This window comes from Stenella coeruleoalba (assembly GCF_951394435.1).
Source record: "Stenella coeruleoalba genome assembly, chromosome: X".
NCBI lineage: Eukaryota > Metazoa > Chordata > Mammalia > Artiodactyla > Delphinidae > Stenella > Stenella coeruleoalba.
The window spans coordinates 99,573,409-99,597,057 of NC_137152.1; the positions used below are offsets into that span (position 1 = coordinate 99,573,409).

Below are 23,649 nucleotides of genomic sequence, written 5' to 3' on the forward strand. Positions count from 1 at the left end.
TTAATCTGTGAGTTGCTCCAGGGTAGTGATCTGCCTTCATTCATCCATATTACAGTCAGTACCTATCAGAGAGTCTAACCAAAAGTCATTCTAAAAACATCCACTTAGTGTCTACTAAACTGTATTTTTCACAGCTCTTAATGCAGAAGTGGGTACATAAGTTCGGTAAATGCTTGCTGAGAAATTAATTCCTCTGCTGGGTTCCAAGAAGCACCCACTTCATTCCAAACTCCTCTTAACAGCAAATAAAGTTATAACACATTTTCAACTTATTTGTTTTGCCAGAAATCGTTACTGAACATTAAAAATTGTTTTATTTTTGTTTTGTAATTTAGGCTGTGACTATGTACATAAAGAAGAGCTATCGTTTAAATAAAGTCAAGCAACCAAATGAAAATGGAAAGAAATCATTTATAATACATAGATTTGGTGTGTTTCTGTCCACTTGAGGAAATGATATTAAAAGACATCGTTCTCCTCGTAGTTTGCCCCTCCCATTCATTCCAGACAAACCAGGCAAAATAATAATCCATTATCATGGATTTGTACGTGCTTCCTTCTTATCGATGGATGCATTTGCTTTTTACAATAACCCTGAGAAGTTGGCAGGGAGGTTTTGCCATATTTCCTTGTCTCTAAGATGCCATAAATTATAAGCTGAACTACCAATTTAATTATAACTTTTCTCAGAAAAAAATAAATGTCATGTTAGATGGATCATAATACTTTTTCTGATTTCAAAAACTTGAACGTATGAAAACAAAACTTCCGTCTTAGCCCTGAAGACATGTGGTATAATCCCCTTTTGAAGATGGGAATTCACACCCATGTCACATAGCTATTATGTAGGAGAGCTAGGGAGGAACTCAATTCTTTTGATAGGTCCGTCAGTCCTCTTTTTATTCTACTAAATTTTCCTAATGTCTGTTCAATGGAATAAAAATCTTGTGGGAATGTTAATAAGGGGGGAAAGACTTCTGTACTTAACTCAATTTGAGAAACTCAGAGTTAAAAATGAATAGGTTACTTTACTATATAACTTCTCAGAAGTTTTACTATGCTAATTATGTATGTCATGAATTTCCAAGGTAGGCCAATACTACACAGCCTCGCACAATGTTATTTGACCATAGGACTTTTTTCTCACTCTTATAAAGTATCTTATGTAACTAATGCTCTATATAATACACTTTGGAAAGCTACACTAAACCAATATAGAATTTCATCGGCCTCCAAAAGGCATGAACCACAACTCCCAATTTGTTAACTGTCAGTTTCAAAGATCACATATGGTAAAGCACTAAGCGGTAGATACTACTGCCTAACCCTTGATCCAACTCGGCTCTTAACAGTGCTGAAGTGAGAAGTTCCACTCAAGAAAACCTGAGGAAGTAGCCATCAGTATAGTCACATCGACCAAAGCAGTATTATTCTGACATTGTTATATAACAAAGATGCCTAGAAACAATGAGAATTCTCAAAGTCAGCCTCCCACCAGGAATATAATATTTGCCTACCTTTTGAGGCAACAATATCCTTGAAAATTGTCTGACGATTTTTCAAGTTGTTTCTCACTAGCAACTACAGAAATGTCTACTAGTCAACCAAAAACTTTCATTCGTTCATCCAACAAATAATTCCCAAGAGCCTAGCATTTATCAGGCACTACCTGAACACTAGGGATATAACAGTAAAAAGGGCAGATCACTCCCTACTCCCATGATGCCCACAGTCTAGTCTATGAAAGAGTGATATGCAAAATACAATCTAATGAACATTAGAGTCAAGTTTGAACAGGCAAAGTGATGTAGAGCCTGGGTCTTTTACCTGCATAATTCATGCCCTCAGAAGTCTCCGTCTGAAATATCCAAATCAGGAATGCCAAAGTAGAGCCAAAGGCCTAACTTGATAGGATGATTGGCCCAGCACTCCCGCGTACGTTGTCAGCAAAGTGCTGCTCTTACCAATGCCACCCAATTGCAAAGACAAACAAAAATATCCAGCATCTTCACCAATGCCAGAATTCATCTTCACTCACAGCAAAGAGCAAACATTTGAAAATGCATTTGCAGAAATCTACCTGCCAGGTCCTGATGAACAATTGTTTATTTCAAAGATATTGGAATTTTCTCCAAGTTTAGTAATCCAATGAGCTCACCACAAGGAAACTTAGAGATAGAAAATACCTACTAGAGGGCTTCCGAGGGCTTCCCTGGTGGCGCAGTGGTTGAGAGTCCGCCTGCCGATGCAGGGGACACGGGTTCGTGCCCCGGTCCGGGAAGATCCCACATGCCGCGGAGCGGCTGGGCCCGTAAGCCATGGCCGCTGAGCCTGCGCGTCCAGAGCCTGTGCTCCGCAACGGGAGAGGCCACAACAGTGAGAGGCCCGCGTACTGCAAAAAAAAACAAAAACAAAAACAAATAAAATACCTACTAGATAGACTGCTACCAATCTGTCTCCCTGCCAGTGCCAAAAAGCAACAGAAGCACTGGGTCCCACACAGTATTAAAGCATTAAGCAATACTCTGTCGCCTGGAGTTTTCTTTCCCTCTTCTTGTCATTCATATGCCACCTGATATGTTTCTCCGTTTTTATGCAGAAGGACACGTTAACCTAACAGCTGCCTTCACTGATTGAACATTTGATGTCCTTTTTACTCTTAAATGATCTGCTATAATTTTTTAGATATCTATAAACCATGTGAACTCTCTCTCATTTCTATGAATTACTGTTTTTGCTCCTATCCATGTTATTTGCATTCTCCCTTTTACCACCAGCTTTCATTTCTGATCCCAGAACTTTGAAGATGGCAATTCTCAAGGAGGATTACGGACTCATGTATATATTTGTCAAAAAGGCCAGAGGGCAGCTGTTTGTGGGGTAAACTGAAAATACTGTTTTCTTATGTTTCTTATTTTCATCTGATGAAGCCATTCTAACTCAACAGAGCAGGTTATGCTGAGTGCTCCTTGCTGAGTGTGCTGGCAGGGGCTGGGCTTACCAAGTGATTCATGAGCTTCCTTAAACTGCAGCCTGAACATTGCTTAGGTTTATGAGGATGGCTTTTACGGAGGATGACATGGATCGGAACAGTCAGACTCATTCGTTTATAGTTAGCTGAGACAGTTGAACTATGAGCTCCCGTAACTGAGGCCTTTATTAAACACAATGTTGTATAATATTGTATATGATAAAATTAACAGTAGTAGGTCTTATCGGTACCTTATTATATCATATTATAGTAAGTTCTACTGGGCTTACTCTTTGCCAAAAACTGTTCCAAACACTTCACATCTATCAACTTATTTACTTCTCACAAATGCCCTATGGAGAGACACTATTTCGAAATCCCAACTTTATAGGTAGAGAAACTGAGGGACAGGGATATTTGCCCATAATCACAGTTAATAAATGATGGAGCACGGCTTTTGTAGCCATTAACTGCTTCAAATTCACTTCTCTCCTTCCCTTCCCCTGCTATGCTGTTCATCACAGGCAACAACATCCCCAGGTTCCCCTGTCCTCTGGCTTCTGCATAGGTTTGGTCAATGGGAGGCACTGATAGTTAGAAAGAAAATTGTAGGGAAGGAGTTGGCGAAAAGTCAGTCTCTCTGTCTCTTTTTCCCCCTTCTTCCTGTAGTATCCCTGGAAGCAGCTGTGTTTTCTCCAGATACATGTAGACAGCTCTCCCTCCACAGCCCCAGGTCTACCTGGGCAGCCTCTGCCTGGGTTTTAGCTTCAACCAGACAGCCTGGCTTCAAGGTTCTGGTAACACCACCTCTTCCCATTGCCCATCTAGCCCTAGAAGTGGAAGCAGCTTCCTGTAGCTACTAATCTCTTGGTGGACTCACAATCTCATGTATGATTTCTCAACAAATCTATTACTCATTTAACCAATCCCTTATATTAAATTCCCTTTAGTGGAAAGATCTAGAGTAACTTTTGATTTCTTGTCAAGACCCTAACAGACAATGCCTTGAACTCAGTCTAGCCCCAGGGTCCATGCGATTGAACACTAAGCTACTTTGCCCTTCCATTGAACAGTTTCATTCATTCTGTAGAGAGTTTTCTAAAGCATCTAAAAGATGAATAATTCAACCTGGAAGTTGACTTCTTTAAATTCTGGTTTGTCAAGAGTAACCCCAAACTACCCCCAGGGCCCCATGCTAGACTGTAAGCTCTGAGGACAGCAATTGTGCATGTCTTGTTCATTGCTGTATCCCCACACTACACAATGCCTCATACATAGGTGCACAGTACATGTTTGCCGAAGCACCACCTGAAATCCACTTCCTTTTGTTCTTATGTAAATTTAATAATTCTCTCAAAATATTTATTCAGCATTATATATATGATAATACATTATATGTATGAATATTAATAGCAGATATAGGTTTAGGAATCAGACTGTCTGGGTTCAAATCCCAGCTCCATCATCCCCTACTAAGTGAATCTGGGCATGTTGCTTAATCTCTCTGACCCGCTAAAATGAGGACAATGTTGGGATCTATCTCATAGAATAGTTGTAAGAGTTAAATGAGATAATATATGTAAAGCGCCTAGTACAGGCCTGGAACATGGTAATTACTCATTAAATGGAAACAGATGCTGCTATTACTGTTGTTGTGTTGTTACTATTATTGTTTCTATTGCTGCTGCTCTTATTATTTATCCTTTCCCCTTTACGAAATGAATGCTGGTGTTGGAACGTTTCCTCAGGAGGCAGAGACTATTTTTAAATGATCTTCTGCCTATAAGACCTTTCACCCTCTGCTTTCTCCATGCCTCCCTGCCGTACAGGCTGAAGGCCTTTAAAACTGGAGTCCATCAGGTCCTTGAGCCTTACTGCCAGTGGAGATAACTGAATTACTTCATCTTTCCTAAGCCTGACACCACCCCAGCATTACCACATACTCCATGAGCCTCAACTTCCTGCTAGGTTTAGCTGATATACATAACTGGGATTCTGCCTCTGTTTCCAGACAGCACTAAGCTTCTCTAGTGGCTCTAGAGCCTGAATCTCTGACTCCATGATTACCCTTTACTGATAGGGACATGATCTTCATTCTTTGCTTTCAATCAAGTGGACCTTATAGAACCACAGTGCTACCACATTTCTCCATATAGAGCTAACTATTGTTTGGAAACTTCTGCTAGTGAGCATCCACATACCATATAATCATATTAGACCACCATCCCCCTTGGAAATATATGCTAGTTAGGCCTGAACTTGCTACACTACTGTGGACACTATGATATTAACTGCTAGCTCACTCCTTCAGAAGCTATTGCTAAACTGGTTTAGTTCCACAGCCCTGATCATGTTCTCTCTGGATTATTTCCTTCCCTCACTGGCCCTCTAAAGTCCTCGTTGGTTTTGTAGTCCCATTTATAAGGATTATAAGTGTTCATCCCAGAACTATATGCGATTAGGTGCATCCCACACGTTTTGTAAATGAGAATGCTGGCTCTATCGGACCCAAAACCGTTCAGCTAAGTCTGTTCATTTGGTCATTTTTCTGCATTCCTCATTCCTTCGTTCATTTAGCAAATATTTATTGAGCACCTCCTGTGTGTAGTCTACTAGGAACAGGAGATACACTAGTGAATAAAACAAATCTATAACCTCAAGGAGCTTACATTCTGCAGGGTTGGGGTTCAACAAGAAAACTTTCCACAAGATTCTCAGGCCCTCTCTTGTTCTTTCTAGTCTTCTAGAAAGTTATTTCAATGACCATATGTCACTAATCTACTGGCTTCCACAATGATTCCTTTGCAAATAAATTTGGTTGTGCCAATAACATCATGAGTAAAACTGATGAACACCCTTATCCATACACACACCCACAAACCCACACACTAAGTTATCAGTACTGAGGAAAAATAATTATTCTCATTCCACCGAAAACTATGCTCCAAAGTGTCAAAGCATCTAGAGATTTGGTTCTATTTGAGAATGGAAGAACTAATGACCATGTTAATTGGGCTCATCAAGTCAGACATTGACAACATTGTGTAAGTTAGGAAAATAAAATGAGTGTGATAGAAGACCAGCCTTCAGATTAGCAGTCGCCCTCCCTAATGGAGCTCAAAATCTATTCCAAATGTCCAATCTAATCCAGAGTAACTAGAATGACCAGAAAAATCTTCCAAGAGCAAAAGACCCCATCACCTCTTCTCGTTTGCATCTTTCATTGTCAATAGGTAATTAATCACCAGGTGCCACCTCAGTGCTACAGGAATTTTTCTAATGATTTATTATACGAATAACTAAGGAAAAAGTCTCCAATGACATAATATGCATAATGTGTATTTTAATTGGAAGGCAATTTAGATATTTATCTAGGCCATGTTCACGTGCAAGTTATTTCTAATGATGGAATGCTGCTTTGGTGGAACTAATTATAATAAATTACTAATGGTGGCTGCAAACATTAGGTGTTCAGTGAATGTGATAAATAGACCAAAAGTTAAGCACAGACATAGTTGCAAATGCTTTATATGAATTTCTTATGGAATTAAAAAGAGGCCCCCTTTATACTGTTATACGAGAGAATGAGTCCTCTAAGCCAGGTGCACTAAGATCTTCTCAGCATTCACAAAGCTGCCTTAAGATACAGATCTATGTACCCCTAGATCCTCAGCAGTGGACTCTGTCCTGTCCCATAGTGCACTTAACTCTCAGAAGAACTGGGGGTGCTAAGACGTTGTTGAAATATCCCAAATAAGCTTCACTTTTCTCAGAAATCAATTTTATCTTGGTACAAGAGGTGCCTTGCTTGATGGAAACCAGTTAGATGCAAACTTAATTTCACAAACTGTTCATTTATTCTCATATTTACTGTCAGTGAGAAAAGAAAACAGGTCAATTTCCATATGACCACAAATCAAATGCAACAGCAATATACTTAGAACCATGCACAGTCGATTTAAAAATGGGTTGGACAATTGGAGTCCTTGCTGTCCAAAATAACCTTGCTCAATATGAAGCTATTTTTCTGCTTCAGATCTCATCACAAAAGCTCCTGGTTGTGTGCACTGTAAAATATTCCAGGGTCAGCAGGACCTCCCACTTTTGCTTGGTATTTTGAAAGCACGGACCACAATGAAAACAGGTCATACACAGAAATACTAGTTCACAGATTGCCAGCAAACGTCCTGGGTCTACAGTTTAAAATTTTATGTTTCCTTAATTTAAGAACTGCAAGAGACATAGCAAATAATTCAAACACTCTCCTATCCAACACTCAGTTTATGAAATAAAATATCACAGATGCAAATGAATCCATCCGTGCAGCACATCTCTTCTGGCTCCTATTCCCTCTGTCCCTCCCCAGAAGTAAACAGTATCATAAATTTGGTGTCTGCTATTTCCATGCATGTTTTATACTACTCTTTATACAAATATACCCATAAACAACATATAATATTGTTCTGTGTTTTATGGTATCACAATGTACTTTTCCATAAATTCTAGTCTTTTATTCATTCAGCACTGTGGATGGTGAGATCCATCCATGTTGATGTGCATAGCTCTAACTGAATCATTTGTACTTCTGTATGTACTCCGTGGTATTCATATACCACAATTTTATAACCTTTTCACCATAGATGCACATTCTGTTTCTACCTTTTCTTATTACAAACCATGCTGCTGTGAGCATGTTTCCTAACACCCATGTTCAGAAGTTTCTGTAGGGTGTACCCTTAGGCATGGATTTTGGCTGTAGTCTATATGCACATCTGCACGTTTACCAAACAATGCCAAATTGTTTTCAAGAGTTATTGTACCATGACCAGCACTGCCCACCAGCAGTGTAAGACAGTTTCAACTGCATATTTTTCAAAATTTCTTTTTTCTTCCTCAGAAAGTTATTCCTTTGCTACATCAATATTACCTCTTTTATTTTTTAACATCCTTATTGGAGTATAATTGATTTACAGTGTTGTGTTAATTTCTGCTGTATAACAAAGTGAATCAGCTATACGTATACATATATCCCCATATCCCCTCCCTCTTGTGTCTCCCTCCCACCCTCTCTATCCCACCTCTCTAGGTGGTCACAAAGCACCGAGCTGATCTCCCTGTGCCATGTGGCTGCTACCCACTAGCTATCTATTTTACATTTGGTAGTGTATATATGTCAATGCCACTCTCTCACTTCATCCCAGCTTATACCTCCCCCTCCCTGTGTCCTCAAGTCCATTCTCTACATCTTCATCTTTATTCCTGCCCTGCCCCTAAGTTCTTCAGAACTTTTTTTTTTTTTTTAGATTCCATATATATACGTTAGCATACGGTATTTGTTTTTCTCTTTCTGACTGACTTCATTCTGTATGACAGACTCTAGGTCCACCCACCTCACTACAAATAACTCAATTTCGTTTCTTTTTTTTTTGCGGTACGCGGGCTTCTCACTGTTGTGGCCTCTCCCGCTGTGGAGCACAGGCTCCAGACGCACAGGCTCAATGGCCATGGCTCACGGGCCCAGCCGCTCCGCGGCATGTGGGATCTTCCCAGACCAGGGCACGAACCTGTGTGGCCTGCATTGGCAGGCGGACCCTCAACCACTGCGCCACCAGGGAAGCCCGAAATTTCGTTTCTTTTTATGGCTGAATAATATTCCATTGTATATATGTGCCACATCTTCTTTATCCAGTCATCTGTCTATGGACACTTAGGTTGCTTCCATGTCCTGGCTATTGTAAATAGTGCTGCAGTGAACATTGTGGTACATAACTCTTTTCAAATTATGGTTTTCTCAGGGTATATGCCCAGTAGTGGCATTTCTGGGTCGTATGGTAGTTCCGCTTTTAGTTTTTTAAGGAACCTCCATACTGTTCTCCAGAGTAGCTGTATCAATTTACATTCCCACCAACAGTGCAACACGGTTCCCTTTCCTCCACACCCTCTCCAGCATTTATTGTTTGTAGATATTTTGATGATGGCCATTCTGACTGGTGTGAGGTGATACCTCACTGTAGTTTTCACTTGCATTTCTCTAATGATTAGTGATGTTGAGCATCTTTTCATGTGTTTGTTGGCAATCCGTATATCTTCTTGGGAGAAATGTCTATTTAGGTCTTCTGCCCATTTTTGGATTGGGTTGTTTGTAGTTTTAATATTGAGCTGCATGAGCTGCTTGTATATTTTGAAGATTAATCCTTTGTCAGTTGCTTCACTTGCAAATATTTTCTGCCATTCTGAGGGTTGTCTTTTCATCTTGTTTATGGTTTCCTTTGTTGTGAAAAATCTTTTAAGTTTCATTAGGTCCCATTTGTTTATTTTTGTTTTTATTTCCATTTCTCTAGGAGGTGGGTCAAAAAGAATCTTTCTGTGATTTATATCATAGAGTGTTGTGCCTATGTTTTCCTCTAAGAGTTTTATACTCTCTGGACTTACATTTAGGTTTTTAATCCATTTTGAGTTTATTTTTGTGTATGGTGTTAGGAAGTGTTCTAATTTCATTCTTTTACATGTAACTGTCCAGTTTTCCCAGCACCACTTAGTGAAGAGGCTGTCTTTTCCCTACTGTATACTCTTGCCACCTTTATCAAAGACAAGGTGACCATACGTGCGTGGGTTTATCTCTGGGCTTTCGATCCTGTTCCATTGATCTATATTTCTGCCTTTTGTGCCAGTACCATACTGTCTTGATTACTGTGGCTTTGTAGTGTAGTCTGAAGTCCAAGAGCCTAATTCCTCCAGCTCTGTCTTCCTTTCTCAAGATTGCTTTGGCTATTCAGGGTCTTTTGCATTTCCATAAACATTGTGAAATTTTTTGTTCTAGTTCTGTGAAAAATGCCATTGGTAGTTTGATAGGGATTGCACTGAATCTGCAGATTGCTTTGGGTAGTAGAGTCATTTTCACAATACTGATTCTTCCAATCCAAGAACATGGTATATCTCTCCATCTGTTTGTATCATCTTTAATTTCTTTCATCAGTGTCTGATACTTTTCTGCATACACATCTTTTGTCTCCATAGGTAGGCTTATTCCTAGGTATTTTATTCTTTTTGTTGCAGTGGTAAATGGGAGTGTTTCCTGAATTTCTCTTTCAGATTTTTCATTACTAGTGAATAGGAATGCAAGAGATTTCTGTGCCTTAATTTTGTATCCTGCTAATCTACCAAATTCATTGATTAGCTCTAGTAGTTTTCTGGTAGCATCTTTAGGGCTCTCTAGGTATAGTATCATGTCATCTGCAAACAGTGAGTTTTACTTCTTCTTTTCCCATTTGGATTCCTTTTTTTCTGGCTAAAACTTCCAAAACTATGTTGAATAATAGTGGTGAGAGTGGGCATCATTGTCTTGCTCCTGATCTTAGAGGAAATGGCTTCAGTTCTTCACCACTGAGAATGAGGCTGGCTCTGGGTTTGTCATATATGGCCTTTATTATGTTGAGGTAGGTTCCCTCTATGCCTACTTTCTGGAGAGTTTTTATCATAAATGGGTGTTGAATTTTCTCAAAAGCTTTTTCTGCATCTATTGAGATGATCATTTGGTTTTTATCCTTCAATTTGTTAATATGGTGCATCACATTGATTGATTTGCATATACTGAAGAATCCTTGCATTCCTGGGATAAACTTGAGTTGATCGTGGTGTATGATCCTTTTAATGTGCTGTTGGATTCTGTTTGCTAGTATTTTGCTGAGGATTTTTACATCTATGTTCATCAGAGATATTGGCCTGTAGTTTTCTTTTTTTGTAATGTCGTTGTGTGGTTTTGGTATCAGGATGGTGGTGGCCTCGTAGAATGAGTTTGGGAGTGTTCCTCCCTCTGCTATACTTTGGAAGAGTTTGAGAAGGATAGGTGTTAGCTCTTCTCTAAATATTTGATAGAATTTGCCTGTGAAGCCCTCTGGTCCTGGGCTTTTGTTTGTTGGAAGATTTTTAATCACAATTTCAATTTCAGGGCTTATGATTGGTCTGTTTATATTTTCTATTTCTTCCTGCTTCAGTCTCGGAAGGTTGTGCTTTTCTAAGAATTTGTCTATTTCCTCAGGTTGTCAATTTTTCTGGCATATAGTTGCTTGTAGTAATCTCTCACAATCTTTTGTATTTCTGCAGTGTCATTTGTTACTTCTCCTTTTTCATTTCTAATTCTGTTGTTTTGAGTCTTCCCTCTTTTTTTCTTGATGAGCCTGGCTAATGCCATATCAGTTTCCTTTATCTTCTCAAAGACCCAGCTTTTACTTGTATTTATCTTTGCTATTGTTTTCTTCATTTATTTCTGATCTGATCTCTATGATTTCTGCTAACTTTGGGGTTTTTTGTTCTTCTTTCTCTAATTGCTTCAGGTGTAAGGTTAGGTTGTTTATTAGAGATTTTTGGTGTTTCTTCAGGTAGGATTGTATTGCTATAATCTTCCTTCTTAGCATTGTGTTTGCTGCATCCCAAAGGTTTTGGGTCATCATGTTTTCATTGTCATTTGTTTCGAGGTATTTTTTACTTTCCTTTTTGATCTCTTCAGTGATCTCTTGGTTATTTGGTAGTGTATTGTTTAGCCTCCGTGTGTTCATAGTTTTTACAGTTTTTTTCCTGTGATTGATATGTAGTCTCATAACGTTGTGGTCAGAAAAGATACTTGATATGATTTCAATTTTCTTAAATTTACCAAGGCTTTGTAAATTTGTGACCCAAGATATGGTCTATCCTGGAGAATGTCAAATGAGCACTTGAGAAGAAAGTGTATTCTGTTGTTTTGCAGTGGAATGTCCTATAAATATCAACTAAGTCCATCTTCTTTAATGTGTCATTTAAAGCTTGTGTTTATTTATTTTCATTTTGGCTGATCTGTCCATTGGTGAAAGTGGGGTGTTAAAGTCCCCTACTATGATTTTGTTCCTGTCGAATTCCCCTTTTATGGCTGTTAGCATTTGCCTTACATATTGAGGTGCTCCTATGGTGGGTGCATAAATATTTACAATTGTTACATCTTCTTCGATCGATCCCTTGATCATTATGTAGTGTCCTTCTTTGTCTCTTGTAATAGTCTTTATTTTTAAGTCTATTTTGTCTGATATGAGAATTGCTACTCCAGCTTTCTTCTGATTTCCATTTGCATGGAATATCTTTTTCCATCCCCTCACTTTCAGTCTGTATGTATCCCTAGGTCTGAAGTGGGTCTCTTGTAGACAGCATATATATGGGTCTTGTTGTTGTATCCATTTAGCCAGGCTATATCTTTTGGATGGAGCATATAATCCATTTACATTTAAGGTAATTATTGATATGTATGCTCCAATTACCATTTTCTTAATTGTGTTGGTTTAGTTTTTGTAGGTGTTTTCCTTCTCTTGTGCTTCCTGCCTAGAGAAGCTCCTTTAGCATTTGCTGTAGAGCTGGTTTAGTGCTGCTGAATTCTCTTAGTTTTGCTTGTCTGAAAAGCTTTTAATTTCTCCGTCGAATCTGAATGAAATCCTTGCTGGGTAGAGTAATCTTGGGTGTAGGTTTTTCTCCTTCATCACTTTAAATATGTCCTGCCACTCCCTTCTGGCTTGCAGAGTTTCTGCTGAAAGATCAGCTGTTAACCTTATGGGGATTCCTTTGTATGTTATTTGTTGCTTTTCCCTTGCTGCTTTTAATATTTTTTCTTTGTATTTTATTTTTGATAGTTTGTTTAATATGTGTCTCGGCGTGTTTCTCTTTGGGTGTATCCTGTATGGGACTCTCTGTGCTTCCTGAACTTGATCGACTATTTCCTTTCACACGTTAGAGAAGTTTTCGACTATAATCTCTTCAAATATGTTCTCAGACCCTTTCTTTCTCTCTTCTTCTGGGACCCCTATAGTTCGACTGTTGGTGCATGTAATGTTGTCCCTGAGGTCTCTGAGACTGTCCTCAATTCTTTTCATTCTTTTTTCTTTATTCTGCTCCCTGGCAATTATTTCCACCATTTTATCTTCCAGCTCACTTCTCCGTTCTTCTGCCTCAGTTATTCTGTTATCGATTCCTTCTAGAGTATTTTTAATTTCAGTAATTGTGTTGTTCATCACTGTTTGTTTGCTCTTTAGTTCTTCTAGATCCTTTTTAAATGTTTCTTGTATTCTCTCCATTCTGTTTTTGAGATTTTGGATCATCTTTATTATCATTACTCTTAATTCTTTTTCAGGTAGCTTGCCAATTTCACCTTCATTTATTTGGTCTTGTAGGTTTTTACCTTGCTCCTTCATCTGTAACATATATATATATATATTTTGATGGTGGTGCCGTATTCCTGTCTTACTGGTTGTTTGGCTTGAGACGTCCAGCACCGGAGCTTGCAGGCAGTTAGTTAGAGCTGGGTCTTGGTGCTGAGGTGAGGACCTCCAGGAGGCCTCACTCTGATTGATATTCCCTGGGGTCTGAGGTTCTCTGTTAGTCCAGTGGTTTGGACTCAGAGCTCCCACCACAGGAACTCGGTCCCAACCTCTGGCCTGGGAACCAAGATCCTGCAAGCTTCGTGGCACAGTTAAAAAAAAAAAAGGAAGAAAGCAAGAAAAAAAGGAGCAGCACAATATCAAAGAATAAAAAATAAAATTAGAAAGATAAAAAATATATTTGGAAAAATAAAACTATAATTGAAACAATGGTCGCTGGGGGTTTCTGCTGTCCCCTTACTTATCTGAGGTCCCTCACCAGTGCCTGGTAGATGCCCTAGTTGTGAGGAGATGCGAATTCTGCCTCCTCCTTGTACGCCATCTTGACTCCACCCCAATATTACCTCTTAGTTCAGTTCTTATAATACTGAAGAAAGAATTTACAGTGTGGTCCCAGGTCAGTCAGCTGGAGTAGCGGGGGTCCACTTGGGGACACAGATGGATCATTTCAAGCTCCTACTTCCCATTTCAGCCAGTCTCAGGAGAAAATGGTGAAGCACATGACATTCATCTTTGGTAAGCTCTACTGCTCCTTCTGCACTTGCAGCTCCCACAGATTTCATGTCTCTCACTGAGTACAGCCATACCATTACCAGTCACCACTTCATGCCCTAGCCAGCTCCCATTCTCATCACAGCTTGCCTGTCAAACTCTGACTCATTCATTTATTCAGTCATTCATTTATTTGTTCAACAAATATGTACTGAGCACATAAGATTTGCTAGACATTATATAGTGGGGTTTAAAATAGAAGGGAAGGTTCAGAGTTGCCAAGACTGGCATGTCTTCTGCCTTATGTTCCAACCTTCTTCCCTTTGTCAGAAACTCTGATCAATTAAAGCAACGTGAGTAAGAAAAGAACAAGTATTAATTGAACATATACCATGAGCTAATGTGTCTGTGGCTGAAAATGACAACATGTTCACTGTAGTATGTGACATACTTGTACAGTAACATGGCCATCATCAATGACCCAAAAGAGAGTAGAAAGTAAGCTGTCATTTACTGAGTACCAATGTGTTCCAGGCACAAAGACATTATCTCCTTTTAATTCTACAACAGTACTCTGATATGAGGAATGTTATTATTTGCAATTAGCAACAAGGAAACTGAACCACAGGGAAAATGAGTGACCTGCCCAAGGCCTGATAGTAAGAGCCTGACCTAAGATTCAAATCCTGATCTTACCCCACTAGTCCAAGGTTTTTTATGGTTGATGGTAGGAATTTTAAATATCATGAACCAGACAAGGAAAACAGTTTCCCATTCCAAGCCACTATATGCAGGCTAGACAGACAGGATGCAATTTGCTGATGTGATTTTTGCCAAGAAAACATCAAAGGAATCTTTAATCATTGTGACTGAGCTGAGGTCCCATTGCCCATTATAGATGGTGCCTCCCTCAGGACAAGGTCGTGGCACACACGTCTTGATTCACTGCCCAGTCTGGTTTCGTGTCATGAGAGCTAAGGAATGTATCTCTGAGTTCAGGATCTTCCACAGAAAATTTCCCTAACGTCTTCTAATGACGGGTAAAGGCCAAGGTGGAACTCGCTGTGAGGCCATAGGCAATATCTGAACACTCTTTTCAATGCACAGGACTTCTCTGGACTCAGCAACTACAAGGAAAACTGGGTGAGAGGAAATAATGACATTATGGAGTCAATCCCAGAGGACCAAAGAATAGCAGTTAGCAGCAACCTTGTTGTCACTGAGAAGAACCTGGAGGTCAGATCTCAGTTTAGATGTCACCTCTTCAGGGAAATCTTCCCTCACCACCCAAGTCCAGGTTGGTTGACCATCTTGTGTACTTTCACAGAGCCCTGTGCTTCCCCTACCATAACACTGACCCTCACCGGATTGTAATTGTTTAGTTACCTGCTTCTCTCTTCCATCAAAACCGTGAGATCCGTAAGAGAAGGGACCATACTTGTCATTTCACTCTTACATTTGCAGTGCCTAACATAGTGGCTGATACAAAATAGGTACTCAATGGGTGTTTGTTCAATAAATTAATGAATATACAAATGAAATTAGGACTGAAAAATTCATCCTCCTTTCTTAGAGGAAGAGACCCAGAAGTGGTCTGACTGAAGCATTCTAAGAAGCTAGAAAGCAGGACCCCATAGACCCACAAAACGTCCATAACACTTAATTAGCACTTGCTCTGTGCCAGGCACTGTTCTAAGTGATTTTGTATTTACTGATTCATTTAGCCCTCACAATTAGCCTATAAGTTAGGAGCTATTATTACCCCTATTTAACAGCTGAAGAATCTGAGACATAGAGAGGTTCAATATCCAACCCAAGGTCATTCAGCTAGAAGTAATGGAACTGGGATTTGTACCCAAACAGTGTAGACCTGATGTATGCGCTCTTAATCACCTGGGTAAACTATAAAAGTATAAAAGTCTTCCTTGATTTTTGTCTCAAGATAAAGTGCTGATAACTCAAGAGCTACAGTACTTTCCTATGTCTAGGCACCAAAATCCTAATCAGACTAGACTGTGTATTCCTTGAAAAACTTAACCCCATCTTATGGATCTGAACTCCTGGCCCCAATATATTTTGGTTGTTCTGAAAAAGTACCATGCTAAGTTCACAAGAATACCCGTAGTTGAATCAAAATATTGTATTATCTTAGATTAGGCTCTGGCACTAGAAAAAAGTGGGTTTTTTTAAAAAACAAATACCCAAACTCTCTAAATCTCAGGTTTTCATCTATAAAGAGATACTAGGGGAGAGGGGGAAGATGGCGGAAGAGTAAGATGCGGAGATCACCTTCCTCTCCACAGATAAATCAGAAATATATCTACACGTGGAACAACTCCTACAGAACACCCACTGAACGCTGGCAGAAAACCTCAGACCTCCCAAAAGGCAAGAAACTCCCCCACGTACCTGGGTAGGGCAAAAGAAAAAAGAAAAAACAGAGACAAAAGAATAGGGACGGGACCTGCACCAGAGGGAGGGAGCTGTGAAGGAGGAAAGGTTTTCACACACTAGGAAGCCCCTTCGTGGGCGGAGACTGCGGGTGGCGGAGGGGGGAAGCTTAGGAGCCACAGAGGAGAGCGCAGCAACAGGGGTGTGGAGGGCAAAGTGGAGACATTCCCGCACAGAGGATCAGGGCCAAACGGCACTCACCAGCCCAAGAGGCTTATCTGCTCACCCGTCGGGGCAGGCGGGGCTGGGAGCTGAGGCTCGGGTTCCGGTTGGATTGCAGGGAAAGGACTGGGGTTGGCGGTGTGAACACAGCCTGCAGGGGGTTAGTGCACCATGGCTAGATGGGAGGGAGTCCGGGAAAAACGTCTGGACCTGCCAAAGAGGCAAGAGACTTTTTCTTCCCTCTTTGTTTCCTGGTGCGTGAGGAGAGGGGATTAAGAGCGCTGCTTAAAGGAGCTCCAGAGACAGGCGTGAGCTGCAGCTATCAGCGTGGACCACAGAGACGGGCATGAGACGCTAAGGCTGCTGCTGCCGCCACCAAAAGCCTGTGTGCGAGCACAGGTCACCATCTACACCCCACTTCTCGGGAGCCTGTGCAGCCCGCCATGGCCTGGGTCCCAGGATCCAGGGACAACTTCCCCGGGAGAATGAATGGTGCACCTCAGGCTGGTGCAACGTCCCGCTGGCCTCTGCCGCCGCAGGCTCACCCCGCATCCGTACCCCTCCCTCCCCCAGGCCTGAGCGAGCCAGAGCCCCCGAATCAGCGGCTCCTTTAACCCCGTTCTGTTTCAGCGAAGAACAGACACGCTCAGGCGACCTACACGCAGAGGCGGGTCCAAATCCAAAGCTGAACCCCGGGAGCTGTGAGAACAAAGAAGAGAAAGGGAGATCTCTCCCAGCAGCCTCAGGAGCAGCGGATTAAATCTCCACAATCAACTTGATGCACGCTGCATCTGTGGAATACCTGAATAGACAATGAATCATGCCAAATTGAGGAGGTAGACTTTGAGAGCAAAATGTATTATTATTTCCCCTTTTCCTCTTTTTCTGAGTGTGTATGTGTATGCTTCTGTGTGAGATTTTCTCTGTATAGCTTTGCTTTCACCATTTGTCCTAGGGTGCTGTCTGTCCGTTTTTTTTTAAAATTTTTTCTTAATAATTATTTTTTATTATAATAACTTTATTTTAACTTACTTTATTTTATTTTATCCTGTTTCTTTCTACTTTTTCTCCCTTCTATTCTGCTGCAGGCAGGAGTCACTGCTGTGCCTCTGACATGGGAGAGCCAACTTCAGGACACTGGTCCACAAGAGGCTTCCCAGCTCCACATAGTATCAAATGGTGAAAATCTCCCAGAGGTCTGCATCTCAACACCAACACCCAGCTTCACTCAACGACCACCAAGCTACAGTGCTGGACACCCTATGCCAAACAACCAGCAAGACAGCAACACAACCCCACCCATTAGAACAGAGGCTGCCTAAAATCATAATAAGGCCACAGACATGCCAAAACACACAACCAGACGTGGACCTGCCCACCAGAAAGCAAAGATCCAGCCTTATCCACCAGAACACAGGCACTAGTCCCCTCCACCAGGAAACCTACACAACCCACTGAACCAACTTTAGCCACTGTGGACAGACACCAAAACAACGGGAACTACGAACCTGCAGCCTGCAAAAAGGAGGCCCCAAACACAGTAAGATAAGCAAAATGAGAAGACAGAAAAACACACAGCAGACGAAGGAGCAAGATAAAAACCCACCAGACCTAACAAATGAAGAGGAAATAGGCAGTCTACCTGAAAAAGATTTCAGAATAATGATAGTAAAGACGATCCAAAATCTTGGAAACAGAATAGACAAAATGCAAGAAACATTTAACAAGGACCTAGAAGAACTAAAGATCAAACAAACAATGATGAACAACACAATAAATGAAATTAAAAATACTGTAGAAGGAATCAATAGCAGAATAACTGAGGCAGAACAGATAAGTGACCTGGAAGATAAAATAGTGGAAATAACTACTGCAGAGCAGAATAAAGAAAAAAGAACGAAAAGAACTGAGGACAGTCTCAGAGACCTCTGGGACAACATTAAACGCACCAACATTTGAATTATAGGGGTCCCAGAAGAAGAAGAGAAGAAGAAAGAGACTGAGAAAATATTTGAAGAGATTATAGTTGAAAACTTCCCTAATATGGGAAAGGAAATAATCAAGTCCAGGAAGCACAGAGAGTCCCATACAAAATAAATCCAAGTAGAAACACGCCAAGACATATATTAATCACACGATCAAAAATTAAATACAAAGAAAACATATTAAAAGCAGCAAGGGAAAAACAACAAATAACACACAAGGGAATCCCAATAAGGTTAACAGGTGATCTGTCAGCAGGAACTCTGTAAGCCAGAAGGGAGTGGCAGGACATATTTAAAGTGATGAAGGAGAAAAACCTACAACCAAGATTACTCTACCCAGCAAGGATCTCATTCAGATTTGATGGAGAAATTAAAACCTCTACAGACAGGGAAAAGCTGAGACAGTTCAGCACCACCAAACCAGCTTTACAACATATGCTAAAGGAACTTCTCTAGGCAAGAAACACAAGAGAAGGAAAAGACCTACAATAACGAACCCAAAACAATTAAGAAAATGGGAACAGGAACATACATATCGATAATTACCTTAAATGTAAATGGATTAAATGCCCCAACCAAAAGACACAGACTCGCTGAATGGATACAAAAACAAGACCCATATATATGCTGTCTACAAGAGACCCACTTCAGACCTAGGGACACATACAGACTGAAAGTGAAGGGATGGAAAAAGATATTCCATGCAAATGGAAATCAAAAGAAAGCTGGAGTAGCAATTCTCATATCAGACAAAATAGACTTTAAAATAAAGACTATTACAAGAGACAAAGAAGGACACTACATAATGATCAAGGGATCGATCAAAGAAGAAGATGTAACAATTGTAAATACTTATGCACCCAACATAGGAGAACCTCAATACATAAGGCAAATACTAACAGCCATAAAAGGGGAAATCGACAGTAACACATTCATAGTAGGGGACTTTAGCACCCCACTTTCACCAATGGACAGATCATCCAAAATGAAAATAAATAAGGAAACACAACCTTTAAATGATACATTAAACAAGATGAACTTAATTGATATTTATAGGACATTCCATCCAAAAACAACAGAATACACATTTTTCTCAAGTGCTCATGGAACATTCTCCAGGACAGATCATATCGTGGGTCACAAATCAAGCCCTGGTTAATTTAAGAAAATTGAAATTGTATCAAGTATCTTTTCTGACCACAATGCTATGAGACTAGATATCAATTACAGGAAAAGATCTGTAAAAAATATAAACACATAGAGGCTAAACAATACACTACTTAATAACGAAGTGATCACTGAAGACATCAAAGAGGAAATCAAAAAATACTTAGCAACAAATGACAATGGAGACACAACGACCCAAAACGTATGGGATGCAGCAAAACCAGTTCTAAGAGGGAAGTTTATAGCAATATAATACTACCTTAAGAAACAAGAAACATCTCGAATAAACAACCTAACCTTGCACCTAAAGAAATTAGAGAAAGAAGAACAAAAAAAAACCCAAAGTTAGCAGAAGGAAAGAAATCATAAAAATCAGATCAGAAATAAATGAAAAAGAAATGAAGGAAACAATAGCAAAGATCAATAAAACTAAAACCTGGTTCTTTGAGAAGATAAAGAAAATTGATAAACCATTAGCCAGACACATCAAGAAAAACAGGGAGAAGACTCAAATCAATAGAATTAGAAATGAAAAAGGAGAAGTAACAACTGACACTGCAGAAATACAAAGGATCATGAGAGATTACTACAAGCAACTATATGCCAATAAAATGGACAACCTGGAAGAAATGGACAAATTTGTAGAAATGCACAACCTGCCAAGACTGAATCAGGAAGAAATAGAAAATATGAACAGATCAATCACAAACACTGAAATTGAAACTGTGGTTAAAAACCTTCCAACAAACAAAAGCCCAGGACCAGATGGCTTCACAGGCGAATTCTATCAAACATTTAGAGAAAAGCTAACACCTACCCTTCTCAAACTCTTCCAAAATATAGCAGAGGGTGGAACACTCCCAAACTCATTCTACAAGGCCACCATCACCCTGATACCAAAAACAGACAAAGATGTCACAAAGAAAGAAAACTACAGGACAATATCACTGATGAACACAGACGCAAAAATCCTCAACAAAATACTAGCAAACAGAATCCAACAGCATATTAAAAGGATTATGCACCATGATCAAGTGGGGTTTATTCCAGGAATGCAAGGATTCTTCAATATAGGCAAATCAATCAATGTGATACACCATATTAACAAATTGAAGGAGAAAAACCATATGATCATCTCAATAGATGCAGAGAAAGCTTTCGACAAAATTCAACACCAATTTATGATAAAAACCCTGCAGAAAGTAGGCCTAGAGGGAACTTTCCTCAACATAATAAAGGCCATATATGACAAACCCAAAGCCAACATCGTCCTCAATGGTGAAAAACTGAAACCATTTCCACTAAGATCAGGAACAAGACAAGGTTGCCCACTCTTACCACTCTTATTCAACATAGTTTTGGAAGTTTTAGCCACAGCAATCAGAGAAGAAGAGGAAATAAAAGGAATCCAAATCAGAAAGGAAAAAGTAAAGCTGTCACTCCTTGCAGATGACATGATACTATACATAGAGAATCCTAAAGATGCTACCAGAAAACTACTAGAGCTAATCAATGATTTTGGTAAAGTAGCAGGATACAAAAGTAATGCACAGAAAACTCTGGCATTCCTATACACTAATGATGAAAAATCTGAAAGTGAAATTAAGAAAACACTCCCATTTACCATTGCAACAAAAAGAATAAACTATCTAGGAATAAACCTACCTAAGGAGACAAAAGACCTGTATGCAGAAAACTATCAGAGACTGATGAAAGAAATTAAAGATGATACAAATAGATGGAGAGATATACCATGTTCTTGGATTGGAAGAATCAACATTGTGAAAATGACTCTACTAACCAAAACAATCTACAGATTCAATGCAATCCCTATCAAACTCCCAATGGCATTTTTCACAGAACTAGAACAAAAAATTTCACAATTTGTATGCAAACACAAAAGACCCCGTATAGCCAAAGCAATCTTGAGAATGAAAAACGGAGCTGGAGAAATCAGGCTCCCTTACTTCAGACTGTACTACAAAGCTACAGGAATCAAGACAGTATGGTACTGGCACAAAAACAGAAAGATAGATCAATGGAACAGGATAGAAAGCCCAGAGATAATCCCACGCATATACGGTCACCTTATCTTTGATAAAGGAGGCAGGACTGTACAGTGGAGCAAGTACAGCCTCTTTAATAAGTGGTGCCTGGAAAACTGGACAGGTACATGTAGAAGTATGAGATTAGAACACTCCCTAACATCATACACAAAAATAAGCTCAAAATGGATTAAAGACCTAAATGTAAAGCCAGACGCTGTAAAACTCTTAGAGGAAAACATATGCAGCACACTCTATGATATAAATCACAGCAAGATCCTTTTTGACCCAACTCTTAGAGAAATGGAAATAAAAACAAAAATAAACAAATGGGACCTAATGAAACTTAAAAGCTTTTGCATAGGGCTTCCCTAGTGGTGCAGTGGTTGAGAGTCCGCCTGCCGATGCAGGGGACACGGGTTCGTGCCCCGGTCCGGGAAGATCCCACATGCCACGGAGCAGCTGGGCCCATGAGCCATGGCCGCTGAGCCTGCGCGTCCGGAGCCTGTGCTCCGCAACGGGAGAGGCCACAACAGTGAGAGGCCCGCGTACCGCAAAAAAAAAAAAAAAAAAAAAAAAGCTTTTGCATAGCAAAGGAAACCATAAACAAGACCAAGAGACAACCCTCAGAATGGGAGAAAATATTTGCAAATGAAGCTACTGACAAAGGATTAACCTCCAAAATTTACAAGCAGCTCATGCAGCTCAATAACAAAAAAACAAACAACCCAATCCAAAAATGGGCTGAAGACCTAAATAGAAATTTCTCCAAAGAAGATATACAGATGGCCAACAAAGACATGAAAGTATGCTCAACATCATTAATCATTAGAGAAATGCAAATAAAACTACAATAAGATATCATCTCAGACTGGTCAGAATGGCCATCATCAAAAAATCAGTGCTGGAGAGGGTGTGGAGAAAAGGAAACCCTCTTGCACTGTTAGTGGGAATGTAAATTGATACAGCCACTATGGAGAACAGTATGGAGGTTCCTTAAAAAACTAAATATAGAACTACCGTACGACCCAGCAATCCCACTACTGGGCATATACCCTGAGAAAGCCATCATTCAAAAAGAGACATGTACCAAAATGTTCATTGAAGCTCTATTTACAATAGCCAGGACATGGAAGCAACCTAAGTGTCCATCATCGGATGAATGGATAAAGAAGATGTGGCACATATATACAATGGAATATTACTCAGGCATAAAAAGAAACGAAATTGAGTTATTTGTAGTGAGGTGGATGGACCTAGAGTCTGTCATACAGAGTGAAGTAAGTCAGAAAGAGAAAGACAAATACTGTAACACATATATATGGAATCTAAAAAAAAAAAAAAGACATGAAGAACCTAGGGGTAAGACGGGAATAAAGATACAGATCTACTAGAGAACGGACTTGAGGATATGGGGAGGGGGAAGGGTAAGCTGTGACAAAGTGAGAGAGTGGCTTGGACATATATTCACTACCAAACGTAAAATAGATAGCTAGTGGGAAGCAGCCACATAGCACAGGGAGATCTGCTCGGTGCTTTGTGACCACCTAGAGGGGTGGGATAGGGAGGGTGGGAGGGAGGGAGACGCAAGAGGGAAGAGATATGGGAACATGTATATGTATAACTGATTCACTTTGTTATAAAGCAGAAACTAACACACCACTGTAAAGCAATTATACTCCAATAAAGATGTTTAACAAAAAAAGAATAAAAGGTTAGGAGAAGACAGAAAAATAAAAAGAGATACTAATAGTATCTATCTCAAGGGATGTTCTGAGAGCCAATTGTGATAAACTACGTAAAATGCTTAGTGCAGTGCCTGGCACAGAGGGGATGTTCAACAAATGTTATCTGTGGGATTCATTTTCTTTCTCTGAAAAGAATGGGAATCCTAGTACACATCTCCCGGGATTGTTGTGAGGACTAAAAGAGATAGGGAGGGTATTCCTAGCAACAGGCTACCTTATGCTATTGCATCCCCC

At 40.0% G+C, this 23,649-nt stretch overlaps 1 long non-coding RNA gene across 2 annotated transcripts in view; it reads right to left on the bottom strand.

Moving 5' to 3' along the window:
- Positions 1-23,649, bottom strand: part of LOC307180051 — a 461,286-nt gene that overhangs the window by 346,882 nt on the left and 90,755 nt on the right. For both annotated transcript variants that reach the window (XR_013825654.1, XR_013825655.1), the window contains exon 2: positions 2,191-2,392. This is a non-coding gene — a long non-coding RNA (uncharacterized lncRNA). The remainder of the gene's footprint in view (positions 1-2,190; positions 2,393-23,649) is intronic.